Source organism: Helianthus annuus, chromosome 11, assembly GCF_002127325.2.
Source record: "Helianthus annuus cultivar XRQ/B chromosome 11, HanXRQr2.0-SUNRISE, whole genome shotgun sequence".
NCBI lineage: Eukaryota > Viridiplantae > Streptophyta > Magnoliopsida > Asterales > Asteraceae > Helianthus > Helianthus annuus.
The window spans coordinates 136366394-136385673 of record NC_035443.2 but is presented as its reverse complement, the minus strand read 5'-3'; the positions used below and the strand labels follow the sequence as shown (position 1 = coordinate 136385673).

The window sequence follows — 19280 nt, the reverse complement described above, 5'->3', positions numbered from 1 at the left end:
TAAAAATGATGGGATTTTTACATATTTCCACCTCCTAAGCTGACTTGTTACGTATTTCCCCAAATAAAAAAAAAACAATTACATATTTCCTCTCCCTAACCCATATATATTACATATTTCCCCTTTTCATTAAAAACTCTTATTAAATGACTATTTTACCCTTAATGAACTACTAAATAAATATTTACATATTTCCGATTTCTAATGCTATCAATTAATTACATATCTCCCCAATTCTTGTAGTATTTTACCAATTCTTCTATTTGCTACTATTCTCAAACAATACCATAATAATCATAATAAAAATACAAACTTTCAAAAATGTAACCCCTTAATTCTTTATAATCAAAATCATCTTCAATCATGAGCAAGGGTAAGTAATATAGAATTATTGATGTAATAAAGTAGGAGTAAGCGTTATCATAAAAAAAATTAATTACTACTTTGCCAAAAAGTGATAGAACTCATGGATTTAGTTACAAAGGAACACATAAGAATGATAGAACTGTAGAATAAGTGAATAACAAGCATCTATATCTATATCTATATCTAGAATCAATAATTTATAATCTATATCTATAATCTATAATACTATATAATAGATCCCCCATGTACAAAAAAGTAATTTTCTTTAAAATTTTAAGATGGGATATCAAAACGCAAGTTAAAAACCATAATTTTTGACAATTTTTTCCCTTTCTGCCCTCCTCTCCCTTCAACACCCAGTTGATTACACAACCCCTCTCTTCATCAATTAGCCATTAATATCATTAACCTGCCATTTGAATGCAGAATTCAAGTCGACGTTCCCAATCCCCAACCGACATCGTTCCCGTTTGCCCTTCCCATTAAAGACCTTCCCATTAAAGAGAGGTAAACAGGAGTGAGAGATATAGGGATCGGCTGGTGGTTTTTGGTAGGTTTTTGGCGGCACCCGGGGTTGATGCCTCCGATTTCTTTGGCTCCCATATGGTCAATCAGGTTGGCACAAGCCTTTAGATATGTTGAATTTATCTGTTAGTGAAATTGACTGATTGAGAAGTTGATTTTGGAAGAACTTGAACCCTAATTTTGATAATTTTCATTTGTATCTTTTGAGATTGTTTAGTTATGCTTTAACAATTGATTGATCAGTGTACGTATGCTAAATTGATCTAACCATCCGACCCATGATAAGAAGTGCCTAGATGCTTTCAGCAACCAACAATGGTGATTTTCTTCAATTCTTCTTTTCAAATACACAATTTGATCTGATATTAATCCATTGTTGTTTCAGGCGGATGTTGAGGTCGATGTTGCAGCAGCCGGAGCACCGAAGAAGAGGACGTTCAAGAAGTTCAGTTTCAGAGGAGTTGATCTGGATGCTCTCCTTGATATGTCTACTGATGAGCTTGTTAAGCTCTTCACTGCTCGTGCTTGCAGAAGGTATATACATATATATTCATATGCAATATTTTGTATGATTAAAATAGTAATTTTGATAGATCTGTCGTTTTTATATGTAATTTATGTGTTTGTAGGTTCTAGAGAGGGTTTGAAGAGGAAGCCTATGGCTTTGATTAAGAAGCTCCATAGCTGTATGTTTTTTTAATTACATTTTACTGTGATAATCTTGTTTTATATGGAAATTTATGGTGCTGTGTGTTACTGTTATATGCTATTTTGTTACATTATGGTTAGTTTTGTTGCTGAAAAACTTTATTGATATTCGATTGATTTATGTAAATAGTGCTGCTAAATGCATTGTTTGACGGTACATGTCGGGTCGAAACGGTGAGAGACATGTGGCGATGTTACGAGTTAGTGCCTTCCGGTGATGAACCGGGTCGATACGGTCAGTACGGCGTAGATATCGAGGTAAGCTTCCATGTATATATTATGGGCAACTTATCAAGCGACTTTTTGTTAATGCAGAAGCAGTCCAACGAGATGCTACCATTGCTGAAGCTGAAGGCGAGAACAAGATTGAAGCAACCCACCTAGAAAGTATACTTCCTCAGTTACCGTTACTACCTTATTTCATAGGTGTTGAAATTGTTATTGTTACACCTAGAAGGTTAATTGATATGTTGGAGTCTCATCATACAAACTTGTGAAGGGTCACGTATCTCGTGCTCGATGAAGCGGACCGGATGCTAGACATGGGTTTTGAACCACAAATGAAGAAAATTGTTTCCCAGGTTTGTGATTTATGTGAAAATATGTAACATAAGTTTATTTAGAAGTATAATTATCAATGCCAAACATTTAACTAAGATACAATTTCCATGATTAAGTCCTTTTTAAATCCAAAATATGCATCTTCATATTGTATTTGAAAGTTTAAGAGCTTAGTTATGAATGGTCGTTCTTAAATAATTTAGCGTGAACTTGTTTTTACTTAAAATCTATTTAATTCGTAGAATGCCATAATCCAAAAATGACTCAAATACTCAATGGGGATTAGATGTCAAGGCAAATAAATTCGAAACTAAGATGGTGGGGACTATGCAGTTAATATCGGTGATATATCGGTTATCGGTCCCCATGTAAAATATCGGTGTCCAATGTCGGTACCGTGGCGACATTGACCGATATATCACTGGTTTTTCCCGATATCAATATCTTTCTTAGTTCTATCAGTTGTCTTTCTTCTTATTGCCGTGATTAGTGTTTTAAGTCTTAATTTTTAAGTGTTAGTGTTTTATATAATGGTTGTTCTTAAGTAATTTAGTGTAAACTTGTTTTTACTCAAATGTTACTTAATTCGTAAAATGTCATGGTCCGAAAATGACTCAAATACTCATTTTGGGATTAGATGTCGGGCTTTCTGTTATGTTCATGTTAATATTACTCTCTTAAAGTTCAATGCATATCATTTCATGATTTATGTTCAGATTCGGCCAGATCGTCAAACACTGGAGTGCTACATGGCCAAAGAAAGTTGAGCAACTTGCAAGGCAGTTGCTTTCTAACCCTTACAAAGTAAGATATTTAATTTAGAAATGTTAAAGTTAAAGGTAGCAATTTCAACACGTTTTTATGGAAATGGTTCAACTCGGGTTGTATTTCATTGAAAACGCAATACACCAAAAACATAGAAAATTTCATCGTGTTGACACATTGTTTTTTGAAAAATACACAGGTGGTGATTGGTTCTTCAGAATTGAAAGCTAACCATTCCATTCACCAACATGTGGATATTATGACCGAAAATCAAAAGTATAGCAAGTAAGTTAAATCATTTTTATTGGTACGAACCAACATTCTTCACTACACTTTGTCAACTCACAAATATAGTTGATTAATTGGGTATTAGTTACTTAATGGTTTTTCGGTTAACCTAGCCATTAGTTTTTATAATTAAACCGACATTTTTGTTTTTAGATTGATAAATGCTTAATGAGGAAGGTCGAGTGGATGTGGGACAAGTGACACTGACAACTAGATGGTACCTGTCGGGTCGAAATGGTGAGAGACAGGTGGCGATGTTACGAGTTAGTGCATTTCGGCGACGAACCGGGTAGATACTTAAAAGTGTGGCTTGCGTGAATCTGTGTCTTAAAGACATATAATTAAATTTTTGTACAAATGTGCAGGTGGCATATAGCGGAGTTGCAATCCGTCACACATCATGCGAGGCGGAAGCGGAAATTAACAAACTCGAAAGACGAGTTATCGATGTTGTGTTGTCATTCATAACCTAACATAAAGCGGAATAATTTATAAACTAATAGACGAGTATAATGATGTAAATTATTGACTCCGCCGCAACACGCGGGTTTCCCACTAGTAATCATATGGTAAACTGATATCAGACGACTCAAAATTCAGCATAATGATTAATGGTTCATATTTAACCCAATAAATATACATTACTACCTTTAGGGTTCAGAAGATATATAGGATACACCACTATAGAGAAATGAAGTAAAAGTGATAAAGCACACTACTTAGTATGAATGATTAAGCACAACTGGTCAGTTGACTCTGAACTGTGCATTTCGAGTTAGCAATTATCTACTTTATCTACTCTCACACATCAACGCATAAACCAGTTACATATAAGTATTTGGTATACACCTTGTAAAACACTGCCACCATCTCAATAGAAAAACACCATATGTGCACCTGGTTAAGCATCTGCAACGGGTTGAAGATAATTTTAATTATGATGAAGTAAGGATGACATTTTTGAAAGTTTGTACTTTTATTATGATTATGATTATGATTATTATGGTATTGTTTGAGAATAGTGGCAAGTAGGAGAATTGGTAAAATAATACATGAATTGAGGAGATATGTAATTGATTGATGGTATTAGAAATGGGAAATATGTAAATATCCATTTAATAGTTCATTAAGGGTAAAACAGTCATTTACTAAGAGTTTTTAATAAAAAGGGAAATATGTAATATATATGGGTTATGGAGGGGAAATATGTAATTGTTTTTTTTATATGGGGAAATACGTAATTAGCCAGCTTAGGAGGGGGAAATATGTAAAAATCCCAAAAATAAATGATAGGCCCTAAAGTGTGAGTCTGAGGCATCAATTTAACACAACGGGCTATAGTTACGAACTGGGTCTTACCGGGTTAGTTTATATTAGGTTTTGAACCTTTATAGGTCACTTGGGCCAAGCTTTAGGTCATGTGGGCCAAGCAGACCCAAGGGAAGTTCATGTAGGGGAGTGGGCTTGAGTAAATATATAAACAAGTTTTCAACTTAGGGTTTGAGCCTCATTGTTACACAAATTCTAGAGTCAGAGAGAGAGGGGGGTGATTTGGTTGTGAAGATACTTGTACCAAACGTTTTGCATTGATAGTAATAGAACGTGTGCAAGTATTAAAAGTGATTTTCGGTGTGTTCTTCATATTTTCATGTTTTTCTTGAATCAAATTTTGATTGGTTTCTGTACAATCAATAGGTTGTTTGATATCATTGAAAGATCCGTTTTCGGGACTTACAATTGATATCAGAGCCATTAGAACCTGTTTCTAGGCTAGGTGTGATATCAAAGATTCAAGATTTTCGAAGAAAAGTGGTGATTTTTGACTGGTTTGATTCTTATACTTTGAATTTTAGTGTGTTTTACATATTTCTGCATGTTTTAGAATCAAGTTTTGACTGAATTATGTTGAAAAACTGGATTTTGGGTTGGTGTACATCAAGTTCTCCTTTGTGTTCTTCAGTTGTTCATCATAATCATCAAGAAAATCATACTAGTTTGGTGTGTCAATCCATTTTGAAACTGTTAAAGATATTTTACGTTTTCTTTTTTTTTTATTTTAAAAGAAATATTCTTTTTGGTTTAAAAAGATTTCACTTTCCAAAAATATTTGAATTTCTGTTTAGTTACATTCTCGAAAGGATTTTGCAGACAAAAAGATTTCGAGTGGACAAAGTCAAACTGGTTTCGAGTTCAATTAATAGGTTTCGAGACATCATCTTCACAAAAGGTCTCGAGTCGAAATCACCACCTTCGCCCATCATCAACCTTCGTTTTCGAGTTAACATCTTCTATTATTTGAGGTTCCGACTCGCAACAACTATCTCTTGTTCATTTGTTCTCCATCAGACAGCAATCTGATTCCAACTCGCAACCGTCATCAACATTCAAACAAGATCACTGGTTTCGAGTTATCAGTTGGTTTCGAGTCATCTCCGTTCATCCGACGTTCCAACTCGCAACCACATCCACGATTTCGAGTCCACTGTTTTCGAGTCCAATTTCGAGTTTATAAGTCGCAACAACCGCCGTCTATTGTTCCATCATCATTGCCATACATCTTCAGTATCCTCCACATCACCATCTGGAACTATCCTCCTTCGATCATCACCGGATACCACCTCATCGTTCACCGAACATCATTTCTCATCTTCATCATCTTAAATGACCATTATAACGAACAACACTTTCACATTTTAAGTTTGTAGGGTGTGTCGAGAAAAGGAGGAGAACGATTTAGAAGGTGGCGGCTGGATTTGTTTGAAACGTAAGGTTGGAGTGTTGGGAAAAACGAAAAAGGGAAGAAGAAAACTTGTTGCGACAGTTTTGGGTGTTGGGATAGAGATAGAAGAGTACAGGATTGTTGCCATTTTGTGACGTTTAAGGCATCGAGAAAACGTATGGAATTGTCGTTTACTAATCATTATATAGGGTGGAGATACAATAGAAAGTTTATTTGGCTAGGAAGTGATCTTGACCATCCATTAATTTAGTCAAGTGCTAAGATTAAATCAGGGAAATTGAAAGAAAAGAAAAGAGGCGCGTGAGTTTTTTAAGGGCATTCTAGTCAATCTAAGCCAATAGTTTCTCTCTCCTCCAATTCCTCCCATTTTTTAAACGTTAATAACTCTTTCATACGACATTATTTTTTTATAAAAATTGCACCAAAAAAACGAGCGTTTTTTTATCTTTAAAACGAGTATACTATTGCTATATTTAAAAAAAAAAGAGTTAATTGCTCGGATGGTCCCTGTGGTTTCAAGTTTTTTCACATTTAGTCCCCACCTTTTGAAAATAGCAGGTATGCTCCCTATGGTTTGTCATTTTGTTACTCGGATAGTCCCTGAGTAGATGTCAGTTAGTTTGAAAATAGCAGGTATACTCCCTATGGTTTGTCATTTTGTTACTCGGATAGTCCCCAGAGTAAATGTTGGGGGACTATCCGAGTAACAAAATGACAAACCATAGGGAGCATACATGCTATTTTCAAAAGGTGGGGACTAAACATGAAAAAATGTAAAACCACAGGGACCATCCGAGCAATTAACTCAAAAAAAAATTTAAAACCCAGTTGCGTAAAACGCAATAGAAAAACCATGAATTACGTAAAACGCAATGAAAAAAAAAACCTAAAAAATAACATTTTTCTAAAACGCAATGCACTAAAAACACAAAGAAATGACTTATTTGTAAAACGCAATGGCCAGAAAACACACAGAAATGTCTTATTTGTAAAACGCAATGGCCAGAAAACACATAAAAATGTGTTTTACCTAAAACGCAATGCACAAAAAACACAAAGAAATGTCTTATATGTAAAACGCAATGGCTAGAAAACACTTAAAAATGACTCATTCTAAAACGTAATGAACTGAAAACACCTAAAAAATGTGTTTTACCTAAAACGCAATGACTAAAAACACTTAAAAATGTGTTTTTTTCTAAAACGCAATAACCAGAAATCAGATAAAACTCTCTTATTTCTAAAACGCAATGGACACATAAAACGGTCTGTCACTGTGAACTGTCTGAATTGTCTACGAATTACTGTCTTCGAAATGAGCCAATTTCTGGAAAATTAATTTTTCTGATGCGTTTTTAGCTCAACCCCAGCCAGGGGCTCTGCCCCTTGGACCCCGCCAGGGGCTGCCGCCCCTGGGACCCCGCTACCAGGGGCTGCCGCCCCCGGACCCCCGCAAAGATCGTAAAACGCAATGACTAAATCAAAAACGCAGATCGTGAAAATGAAATTAAAGAATTTCTTACATGGATCGAAGCCGATTTCTTCATCAATTGACGAAATTTGAATGATAGAAACACTTATCAACGCTCGAAGAATCGAACGAATCGAGTGATTATCTCCAAAATCACCGGAAAAAACGAGATTTTTTTATGAAATTAAACTGGGTTTTCTTCAAAAAAAAAGCTGAAGAACACGTTGATCGGGTTTTGAATCATTGATTGGTGATGAAAATCGCACTATAATGTAGTGATTATTGAGATAGAAAGTGAAGAAATAGTTGAAGATGGTGGGTTTTGAAAATGGCGGGTTTTGAAGTTACTCGGTTTTGAAAAAGGAAGAAGAAGGAGTTGGATTGACTAAAATACCCTTTCTCTTTATTTTAAAATTTGCCACATGTCATAATCCTAACGAAAATTAACTTCCTATTTGATCTTTTCCCTCATTATATAATTATTAATCAATCATTAGCTAATCATTAGTTAATTTATTAATAATAATAATTATAATATTAATTAGATTATTCTATATATACAATATATATATATATATTAGTTAATTAAAATTATAAGTATTTAAAAAGGGGTTATAAAATATATTTATAAAAATTAAAAAAAAAAGAATTTGTTTGTGAAAACGGTTTTGACAGATCTTTGAGGTGTAATTCAGAAAGCGGGTTCATTCGTCTGCAAGGTGTTTGAGTTAGCGAGTACACGAGTTCTCGCTTTGGCTTGTGTTTTGAGGAAAAGAACAATAGAGTCAACCATCTGCTGACGATATGGCATTCAAGGCTCACTACAAATAAAATGGCAAGCAGATTGTATATTCTCAAAAAAACATGATTGATAATAATAAGATTGCATGATATAAGTTTTTATCTTTACCTTTCATATGAAAGTTGCACCCAAGGCCACAAGCTAGACTCACAAATAATGTAATCAAATCTATTTTCACCCGGTGTGAATAATCTGGTCCGTCACCAAACCACATTGATAAAAAAAAAGAACTTAGTTCAAAAAAAACTTGAAATGAGCATTTTTAAGAAAACCATGTCACTTTATTATAATTATGAACCTGCTCAATTAGGGATTTGAGAGCTGCTCGAATGGACAAGGGTAGTGGCTTACTCCCATGAACCACAAGGTCAAGGAGCCATGATTAGCAGTGGCCCATGGCTTTCAAGTAGATTGAACCCCGTTTGGAAAAAATTCTTTGATTTTTGCTTATGACAGCAAGTTGAGTGTTATCTGCCACTAGTTACCAAAGTTAAGTAATTTTTTTAACCAGCCATTACATGTAAATTCACATTAAAAGTTAATCAGATATGAGTACACAAAATATCAAAATTCCAACAGTTGATTGACAAACATTACCTTCAATGGCTGACTATTGTAAAATAGGATTTTTGACTTTTGAAAATCAGAACATGAAGCTTGGTTCGTTTGGATATCTACAGAACTTCAAAACTGACGATTCAAGGCGATGAACAGAGACCACTAATGATGAACCATAATAATTTTGTTCTCTGCATCCCACCTTTTTGTTTCACTGGTAGCTTGGCTGCGGATATCAAAAGTCTCTGTTTTGTATTAAAAAACATCATTCATCCATATTAACAGAAGCTCAGCACAAAAAAAAAACCATGTCATTTTTTGCACCTTCCATCAAGGAATGAGAAATACCAGTAGACAGTACTAGTAACACAAATTAACCAAAAGATACCTCAAAAATTGTCCAAGAAGTAGTGTTGCTCGATCAAGTGTAAAGTTTCACTCTTATGGAATGACTTTTGCTGAAGTAAAGATGTGGAGTTAAAAGTTTTTACAAATATTGTATGAAGAGAGACCGCACCTACGACCCTCAATGTATATTCTCTTCACCAGATAAACATTAATTCTACGTAATTAACAATGATTTTACTTATTCACCTTCACAAAATGAATTTGATTAAAGCTTCGCAAGAAATGTGTTCTAAAACTATGTAACAAACCCTAGCAAATTTGATATGTAGGATATAAATGTTCATCTCCTTCGCAGCAGGTGTAACTAGACCGTATAAATCATTTCTATCAAAGTTGATGATTGAACTACAAATCTAATTCAATAGCTAATCCCTCTTTTACAAAAAAAAAAAAAAAAAAAAAGAACATATTCTTTGCAACTTCTTACAAAAATCAACATCAATTCCTAGCAAAAATCCTACACAGATGCCAAACAAAATTCTTGCACAAATGCATGGAATATACCAAATAGGTAGAGCTACTACTAAGCTTATGACCAACAAAAAAATTGTCTAAAAAATTATATAGCAACCATGAAACTAGTAGCAACAACAACTACTCTTATAAATAATCAAATTAATATCGTCAAATTAAAAAATATGTGTAGCCAAGTGTGCAAAGAACCTGGGAAAAATTACTTGCAGCAGAACAAAAGGACATGGTTATCAACATTTTCATAAAACTCTATATGAATTGTTTTAAATTTAAGCATACAACTTAAACAATTATATTATAAACAACACATCCTTCTTTGGCATTGCATCAAACACCTTATTTGCGTTGTCAAGTGCAACGTATCTAGAATATCAATAGGACATTATTATAGACCATAAGAATACACACGACCTAACTTAAAAATAGCCAAAAACGAAAAAAAAAAAAACAAACAAACAAAATTAGTAAATTTACCTCCAAAGGATGCTTTATTTTCCCTTTCTCTGTATAAATGTTATGAAGAACTCAAAAACCCTAAAAAATTGGGAGCCTCAAGCGACTGATTCACTTCATTCACATTCGGAGCCGGCCCTAAACAGCAACACTGCTGGAGCAGCCCCACAACAGACGATTCAAATGGTGAAAGCAACCTCTGAGTTGAAGCGGTAGGGAAGATTGAGAGAGTGAAAGAGAAAAGGGAGGGATAGAAGGATGTTGATTCAGTTTGGATTTCGATTCTGGGAACGTGGGGAAATTTGGGTTTTTGAGGAAGGGGGGAAAATTGGGCGGGGAAACTTGAACAATTTTAGACGATTAGGAGAATGGCTAAACTTAGATCGTAACTTCAAGTTATTAGACGAGAGTGACTTAGAATTAGAAAAAAAATCAACTGGTATATTTATTATTTGGTATTTTTACTCATTAATTATTTACATAAAAAAGTTATGGATGTAAAAAGTTGTGGATGTGTGCAGTGGCGAATCTAGAAACGAATCTAAGCCGTAACGTTTTATAAATAAGCCGTAACAAAATCGAAAAAACGTCAATTTTTTCTAAAATTTACACTAATTTTTCCGCGCCAAGCCGTAGCGGAGGTTGCCCCCCGGTAAGCCTTATGTCCGCCACTGGATGTGTGTATGTATAGAAATTAACTAGATAAATTAGTGTCATTTTACTAATAAGTTTTAATGAAATCAAAGGTTAATAATAAAAGGTTACTACATAGATGTGTGGCTACGGTTTTATTAAAAGGGTTTCACGAGAGGAAGAAATTTTGGGAGTGAAAAGGGTTAATTTCTTACATGAGGAAAGAAATTTTAGAGGGATGAATGATTTTTAGGGAAAATGTTGTTATTAAAGAATTTCAACGATGGAAAGACAAAAATTCTAAAACGAGCTCTCTACAATTTCAATGGCATACAACACTAAAAATTTAAATTGGTGGCATAAAATATAAATGCCACTAAATATATGTGCTTAGGCATACACAAAGTACCATTAAAAACCTATAATAGTGGCATAAAAGCTATATGTCACTAAAAGTGTGTGCTAATCACATATGGCATATGCAAAGTGCAACTAAAAACACAAATTAGTGGCACAAAGGCTAAATGCCATTAAAAATGTGTGCCACTATACGGCATTTTTCTTGTAGTGGCTCAGGAAGAATTTACTGTTGAAGAGAGTAGCATATTATCGTTTACACAACTCCGAACTGATCCAAGATCTTCATGACATAAAAAGACACAACTCTTATCTACCGAAAAACGAAAGGCTTTATAAAGAAAAAATAGAAGCTCAACAAAAGGACATTAAAAACTTCAAGAAGATCTGAGTGTTAAGAGTTGTAATTACGATTATGCTAGAGAAGTCATAAGTACTTTGACCAAAGAGCTAGAAGAGATAAACAGAAATATCAAATAAATGAGATCAATATCAAGAAATATGATACTTCTAGCAAACTGGTCAAAGATATATGTGACATACAACTAGAGTACAAAAGCAAGAAAGGGTGTGGTTTGTGTCACACCCCCAAAATCCACATGCGGAGTACCACCGCTTGGAGGCGTGACATGACCAGGATCAAGCCACCAATCATATTGAACAATATAAGTAAATAGTAAAATCCAATCCAGCAATATAAAAGGTGTTCAAAACCAAACTTAGTTTACGTGTTTCAGCGGAAGCATAATTGTAACAATCCAACATAAGTTTTAAGTTCACAAAATGTAAATGTATGTCATGGAACTCAACAGTCCATGTGCCCACAACGATCGCGCCTCCCGTGCAAGCTCCATGAGTACCTATGGTCCTGCAAGGCATGTAACAGAGAGTCAACAACTAGTTGAGCGAGTCCACAGTAAGTAAGTGCGTAATAGTAAGTATGTTGCATCTCCATGCGTTATTAACTAAGTCAATTGTATGTTCTTTTAGTGGGGGCTTCCCATGTGTGTATGTACTAGACTAGTGGTAACCATAAGTGTTCTTCTTAATCCGAGAATAGTAGTACGTACGAGGTTTACGTAGGTTTTACGTAAGTGTCCTTCTTATCCCGAGGACAGTGGTACGCGGGGGTTACGTAGGTTTTACGTAGGTGCCTTTCACAACCCGAGGCAGTAGTGAGTATATGTTTACGTAGGTTTTACGTAAGTGTCCTTCGCAACCTGAGGACAGTGATAAGTACAAGTATACGTAGGTTTTACGTATGGGTCCTTCGCATCCGAGGACGATGGTAGATAGTCTAGTAATAGTGAAAGTCCAAGCAATTGTCCAATCCCATTCCTTCAATCCCATTCCCTGCCCATCGGGAATTCCATGCCTTGGTAAAAGTGTGAACTCACCTTGGTTTGATCGGTATGCTAAGTATGTGCTCACAGTTAATCAATCATGTCCTAAAGTACGCACGTATACATAATCAATTTGTATTCACGAAGTTCACGTATAAGCACAATCAATGATCACAAAGTAGTACAAACCACGTATTCCAATTCATACAAGTCATGCGGATCACTTAACAGCAGTTAACTAACTCAGTTAACTTTAACAGAATTAAGCTAAATCACTGTGCAGTTTACACTTTCGGCGAAACACCCCTGTTTCGCCGTGAATCCCTCCCGACGAATCACTACCGTTTCGTCACATCTGTTTCGTCGCAAAAGGTCTCGGCGAAACACACTTGATTCGCCGTGTTCGTTTCGTCGTTAAGTGGTCTCGGCGAAACGCATCTGTTACGTCATGTTTGTTTCGCCGAGGGTATCGTTTCGTCAATAAGTCAGTTACGTCATAAAACAGTTACGTGCAGAAACCCTAATTACCGTCATCATCATACGGAAAATCATTCAATCATATAGCCAATCCTCAAATCATCGATCTCAGATCATAATCATCACCATGGCACATAATATCTAGCATGAACCCTAATTCAATAGTGATAGTTTTAATGAGGATATCATCACATAATCATAACATTGATCCCTTAAATGTACATAACAATGGGTGACACACCAATTAAACATCAAACGGGAACACATAGGTTCTGAACAGTGGGTCATGCATAAATACAATCACAATATTCGACCCGGTTCCTAGATTAACAACGAACTATCGAACCCTAGTTACATGAATCTCAACCCACGCGTTAACCACAGCCAAAAGCATTCATCAAACAAACTTTTTAATCAATATAACAAGCAATCAATTCTGTTTAATACACACTAACCGATTTGGGATGAATAAGGAAGGATTCGAGAGAGAAAGATGATGGTGGAAGATGGTTGTCGCCGTCACACAGTGGAGAGTTCTAGGGTTTCAACCTTTTGCCAAAAGTGTTACAAAAGAAGTCATCCCGGGTAGTTATACGTTCAATCGCGTACTGGGCCTTAATGGGCTTCAGCGAAACGGTTGGGCCGACGAAACATTCTTTTTCGTCAAAATAGGAATGACGAAACAGACTTCTGTTTCGTCGGGTTTGGTCTTGGCGAAACACTTTGTTTCGTCGGGTCCTTTCATGTGTTAAACAGTTTAAGTTTTCTAAGCAGTCTCAAGTTATATCAACAAACATAAATGCATGCAATAATCATAATACGTTTTATCATAATACAGCGTGTACAGTTACAAGTCAAATAGTCAAGCAATTAAACAGTCAACGTGTAATAAATGCGAATAGGAAATCTTGGAAACTCGAGTTGTCACATTATCCCCTACTTGAAAGAAATTTCGTCCCAAAATTTAGCATGCGGTTACTGAGGAAGCTAGGTAAGTTGTATCATTTACTGGTTTCCCTGGGGTGTCACAGTTTGGGTTACAATAAAGTGCCTCCTCCATTCTATCACAACTACACCTATTTGCCTTTAACTGTGGAGAAATTAGCCAGTGGAGGATACTATGACTTACGGTTCAAAGACTAATGAGACATCTATCAATAATGAACCTGTTGAAGGACGAATAGATCAGCCAGTCGCTTGTATTTCTCCATCTGTGAACGATACTAATGCTTCGTCTTCCCTTACAGATGAAGTAACAGTTGAAGATGTAGTTAGGAATGAACAAGAATTAAAGTCCGATTCCTTTGAAAATTTAATAAATGAACCTAATCCAGACCATGTTTTGATGCAAAACTTTGTAAATTGTTTTTTGGTTCTGTGTTTGGTTTTAGGCCTGATGTTTTAGGCGAAACTAATAATAATGATTGTGATGTTTCTGGTTCAACAACTACTGAAACTGTATCAGCAGATGTCCCTGATGATGCATCCAGTGGGACCACTGAAACACCTTAAGAAGATCAAAATTGTTCTGATTACTCTTCTGAATCCGTCTCAGCAGAGGTCCCTGATGATGTATCTAGTGGGACAACTAAAATGTTTTCTCAAAAGGATCAGGAGATTTCTTTGAAAAACGAAGCTGTCAGTGAACCATTTTTGAACACACATGGTTCATGTGTTGATGAAATTTCTAAATCATGTGAAATCAAAGCTGATGACATGAAGGAAGAAGTGAAGACTAATGTGAACAAGGCTCCAAGTACACAGTCTCAGAAGTCTGAACCCACTACTTGTGATAAAAAGGGCTAGAGCAAGCAAAAGAAGTCGAAACAAGCTAATCGATGGAGAGGAAATGAGAAGACTCAACATCAAAGACAATCACGCTCTCCGAGATCATTTACAAGAAGAAATAGTCCACAAAAGGCTCGTGATATGAAAAATGCTTTTGTTAGGCCAGTCAGTAATGGCAAATGTGAGAGATATGCATTTGATTGTGCTAACAAAGCTTTCGGAAAGACTGGTGAGATTTCTGAACAAGACTTGCAGTCTACACAAAACAAGAAAACTCAGAAGAATTCTCCACCACAGAAGGCCCCTACAAACGACAAGTATAGACATCCAAATTCAAATTCGTCTACAAAGGAAGTGCACAAGAATAAAGTACAGAAAGGACTGGTTCGTCCTTTAGGGCCTTCAAGATCAAATCCAGCTGATCAGAATGCTTTCTACGTGAAGAGACAAACATTCTTCAATTGCAGCATTGCTGGTCACATTGCTCGAAACTGCACAAATCGTCCCTATGAACCCTATTATGCTCAAAATCAGAGGGTACATCAAAGGATAACAATCATTCCAAGCCGATCAAGGCATCATCACCTAAGACAATGAATAATGTGAATCCCAGGGTTAAACCTTCTGATAGGGATTGGAATGTTGCTAAAAAAACACAAGGCTGTTCAGGAACAAAAACGTGTTTCTAAAACTAACAAGCCTGAATCAGCTAAAGTTGCTCAACCGAAGGCAAGAAACGCATTTGTTAAGCCAAACAAATTTGGAAACCCAAATGCAAAACGGCAACATCTCCAATCCTTGAAACGAAAAATGAAAGGAAGTGTCTTACTTTGATGCTTCAGGAAATCTCAGGACCACGATGGCCTGGGTACCAATGTCTTACTAATCTCCTTATTTTTCAGGAACAACCAAGGAGGAGCTGTTGACAATCTCTGGAATGTTGATAGCGGTTGTTCCAGAGATAAAATAGGTAACATTTCACCGTTGCAAAAAAGTTCAATTTTTTTTACAGATGATATGTTTCCTTTGGAGGAGATGAGAGAAGTAAGAAATGATTAGCAAAAGGTACAGTTTAAATTCAGTACTTTAATTTGGATATTGATTAGTCTTCAATATGATGACAGAACGGTTAAGCAAAAATAATTTTTTTCTTTTTCTTAGTTCATTACTTTGTAACATAAAGTGTCATTTCTCCGGTAAATGGTAAATTTGCGCATAAGTTTTATGCACAAATTTAGGGGGAGAGATATATATATACATATATATATTTTAGGTGAAGAAAACTCAGAAAAATCCAAAAAGAGTTTGTTGTAAATATGCATTGTTTTAGGGGGAGAAAATGAGAAAAATACAAAAACATTAAAAAATGAAAAAGCCAAAAAGAAAAATTGCATGATATAGGAATTGATATAAATGTTCGTGTTAAAGGGTTCGACTAACACATGTAAGGTGCCATAGCTGAAAAGGCTAGGATCTACTACAATATGTCGATAGGCTTGACGCTCAAAATGATAAAAGATACTAAGTGATATAAACATAACGAACTATGTACCATGTGGGTAACATACCAATAGCGTATGATTTTATGGTCTTAAATCTTGCGTTGATTGATAGCCAACATATGAGGTTTTAGGTCTTTATATTGTTGATTCATCCGGGGATATAATGGTTGTCCTTCTGTTGCATCCAGATTATATGCAGACCTAGACACAGTCATGATATCTTAAAAGATCCCAAGAGGACAAAAAACCCTACGGAATCAAATCTCAAAATGAGAAAATTCCCAATGCTCAAAGAGCCAAATTCGTACCAAAATGGTATTTGCCTCGCCCTCGTTAGACACAATCATTAGTCGCTCTGGTGTACAAAAGTACTCACCTAACACCAATGGTCTAACGTTTTAAATCAAAAAGGATGACATCAGTATACTCACCTGTTACGATGAATCGTTGTGCTTACCTTGATCGCGGAGGTATGTCTTGGAATGGGACACACGGGTATAATAGTATAATATTTCCTTAAGCATATCACGAAGTTGAAAAATTGAAAGTTGAGCGTTAAAATTTAAGTGGACAAATATATTGGCAATCGCATAGACCAGTTTGATTAGGCTCGTACTGAAAAGTGTTCCTTAGTCTGCCTGAGAATGAATTTTGATCCCATTGCAATTGTAATTGTATATTATGGTAGTTGTTTATATTTTGAGTTTTTATTTATTTTTAGTTCTTAAAAAAATTTAAAAAAATCAAAAAAATACAAAAATAGTGTTTTGCTTTCTATAAAACCAAAAATCCAAAAAGAGAGTGTTTATTTGTCTTTTGTTAAATTTAAAAATGTAACCGTTGTTGAAGATTTGACTGATCATCAAAAGTTGAAAGAATTTAAATTGTGAAATTTGATGTACCTAGTGTTCATGTGGTACATTCTCTGTTGCATAGAAAAGTTGAAAGCATGTGCAGAACTTGATTTCAATCAAGAACAGGGGTTGTTGAAGATTGAGATGCTGTTAGCTGATAAAAAAGCATGAAGCATCACAACAACAAGATGTACCTGAGTTAGAAGAACCGGATACGAAACGTCGTCATACAGTGAAAGTACATTTGAAGAAGTACCATGAACCTACTTGAAAGAGAAAAAGATCGAAAAAGAAAAGAATTGTTGAGAATCCTCCTCTCACATTCTTTTTAACAACATTTTCAAGGAAAGCTGATCGTGAACCTGATATGAAGCTAACCATAAGAGCTGAAGAAAGAGACCCAGTGCTAAAGTTCAGAAGTCAAGAACTTCCACAACATCTGCAGCATAGCGTCAACCATAGACTTCGTTGAAGACGTTGATGAATTGATGTTATGAAGACAATTTGATGGCATCGGTCTAGGGGAGATTGTTAGGCCCTAAAGTGTGAGCCTGACGCATCAACTTAACACAACGGGCTATGGTTACGAACTGGGCCCTACCGAGTTAGTTTATATTAGGTTTTGGACCTTTATAGGTCACTTGGGCCAAGCTTTAGGCCGTGTGGGCTAAGCAGGCCCAAGGGGAGCCCGTGTAGGGAAGTGGACTTGAGTAAGTATACAAACAAGTTTTCAACTTGTTTTAGGGTTTGAGCCTCATTGTTACACAAATTCTAAAGTCAGAGAGAGAAGGAGGCGATTTGGTTGTAAAGATACTTGTACCAGACGTTTTGCTTTGATCATAATAGAACATGTGAAAGTATTAAAAGTGATTTTCGGTGTGTTCTTCATATTTTCGTGATTTTCTTGAATCACCTATTGATTGGTTTCCGCAAAATCAATAGGTTGTTTGATATCATTGTAAGATCCGTTTTCGGGACTTACGAAAAAGAAAGAAGATTATGATGGTGAGAAACTAACTTGTTCAACTAAGAAAATTGAAAAGTTGTTTCAAAGAAAGTGAGTTTTTGCGAACCAAAACCCGTAGTTTTACCTAAGACATGTAAGGCTTGGGTTTCATTGTTCAAGTGATTGTTTTAGTGCATGTGCAGAGGCTTCCGAGGTCGTTCAAAGTGGATCTTGAATAGAGGATCATCCTGGCACATGAAGAGGAACTAGCCTGTGTATTCAGAAAAGTCTATGATGGGTTTGATTGAAAAATTTGTTATGATTTTTGAAAATATTTTTGAAAAAGATTGAAAAATCAACACAGAACTCTCACTGTGGAACAAGCAAAACAAATTGATTCGACAAAATTGAAAATGTGTTTTTAATTCAAAAGTATCAAGGTTTTGTCATTATGAGGGGTAAAAGATAGACAAAGAATGTGAAGCAGAAACGGATGGCGATTTGAAGCAAACTGCATCGGTGTTTCATATTTTTGTTTTCAAAATTCTTTCTTTAAAATGTTTTTTGATTTTAGGGGGAGAAAATGTGGTCAAAAATATAAAAACATTTTAAAATTTGATAAAGTAAAAAAAATTAGAAAGAGACAAAAGAGTTTTTGTGTAAAAAGAGGAAATGATAGTATATATCCGTGGACTATCACAACATGCTAGAGACATGCAAAGCTAAAAAGTTGTTAAATGGTCTCACTGATGATGTGCCAGTAGATTTCGCACATTTAGTAAATTGTTTTCGAGAAATAAAGAAAACAAAACTTCTTAATAAGTAGGTTAATATCTCTCGGATATATGGTCTTAGTACACCAAAATTTCGTTTGAGAGGTTGGCTGATTCTAAGATACTAGGTTCTTATAACTAGTTGATATCTAGGGTATTATACAAGTTCTTCTGATTTTGCGTCAGCAATGGCCTAGAACTTTTAGAATACTTTTGCTTTAAACCCAAAAATTGCACAAAAATTGAAAATATCCAAAGATATGACAATTGCAATCAAAAGATTCTAAAATGGAACACCACTTATAAGTCGAGCCTTCATCTCTTTGTTTGTACGGTGGTACTAACCTGAGCTGTCAAGGCCTCGCACAACCCAGAGACTGATATTAATTAGGTATATTCACCTGTAAGACTGAATCTAGGGAATCTTGATAAGGGAGTATATTCTGAGGTGGGGAACACTATTAAGTAAGTTCTAAGACATCTAATAT

General features: G+C 35.4%; 2 long non-coding RNA genes and 1 other non-coding gene across 6 annotated transcripts; 2 read left to right on the top strand and 1 right to left on the bottom strand.

Annotated features, from left to right (window-relative positions):
* Nucleotides 1-808: 808 nt before the first annotated feature.
* Nucleotides 809-17864, top strand: LOC110890282. Of its 2 annotated transcripts, XR_004873476.1 has the most exons (5): nucleotides 809-981; nucleotides 1135-1209; nucleotides 1277-1425; nucleotides 4909-4911; nucleotides 17851-17864. It is a non-coding gene; the product is annotated as an uncharacterized LOC110890282 (transcript). The 2 variants fall into 2 exon arrangements; XR_004873477.1 differs by lacking the exons at nucleotides 4909-4911; nucleotides 17851-17864 and adding an exon at nucleotides 1521-1571.
* Nucleotides 1768-3779, top strand: LOC118484367. The gene is made up of 7 exons (XR_004873478.1): nucleotides 1768-1834; nucleotides 1915-1986; nucleotides 2099-2180; nucleotides 2877-2964; nucleotides 3125-3210; nucleotides 3367-3502; nucleotides 3579-3779. It is a non-coding gene; the product is annotated as an uncharacterized LOC118484367 (long non-coding RNA).
* Nucleotides 3937-10501, bottom strand: LOC110890283. Of its 3 annotated transcripts, none has more exons than XR_002564388.2 (3): nucleotides 10141-10498; nucleotides 8824-9029; nucleotides 3937-4122 (listed from the first exon to the last, which is right to left on the bottom strand). It is a non-coding gene; the product is annotated as an uncharacterized LOC110890283 (long non-coding RNA). The 3 variants fall into 3 exon arrangements; XR_002564389.2 differs by lacking the exon at nucleotides 3937-4122 and adding an exon at nucleotides 9173-9242 and having other exon boundaries at nucleotides 8708-9029; nucleotides 10141-10501; XR_002564387.2 differs by lacking the exon at nucleotides 3937-4122 and having other exon boundaries at nucleotides 8708-9029.
* Nucleotides 17865-19280: the final 1416 nt, after the last annotated feature.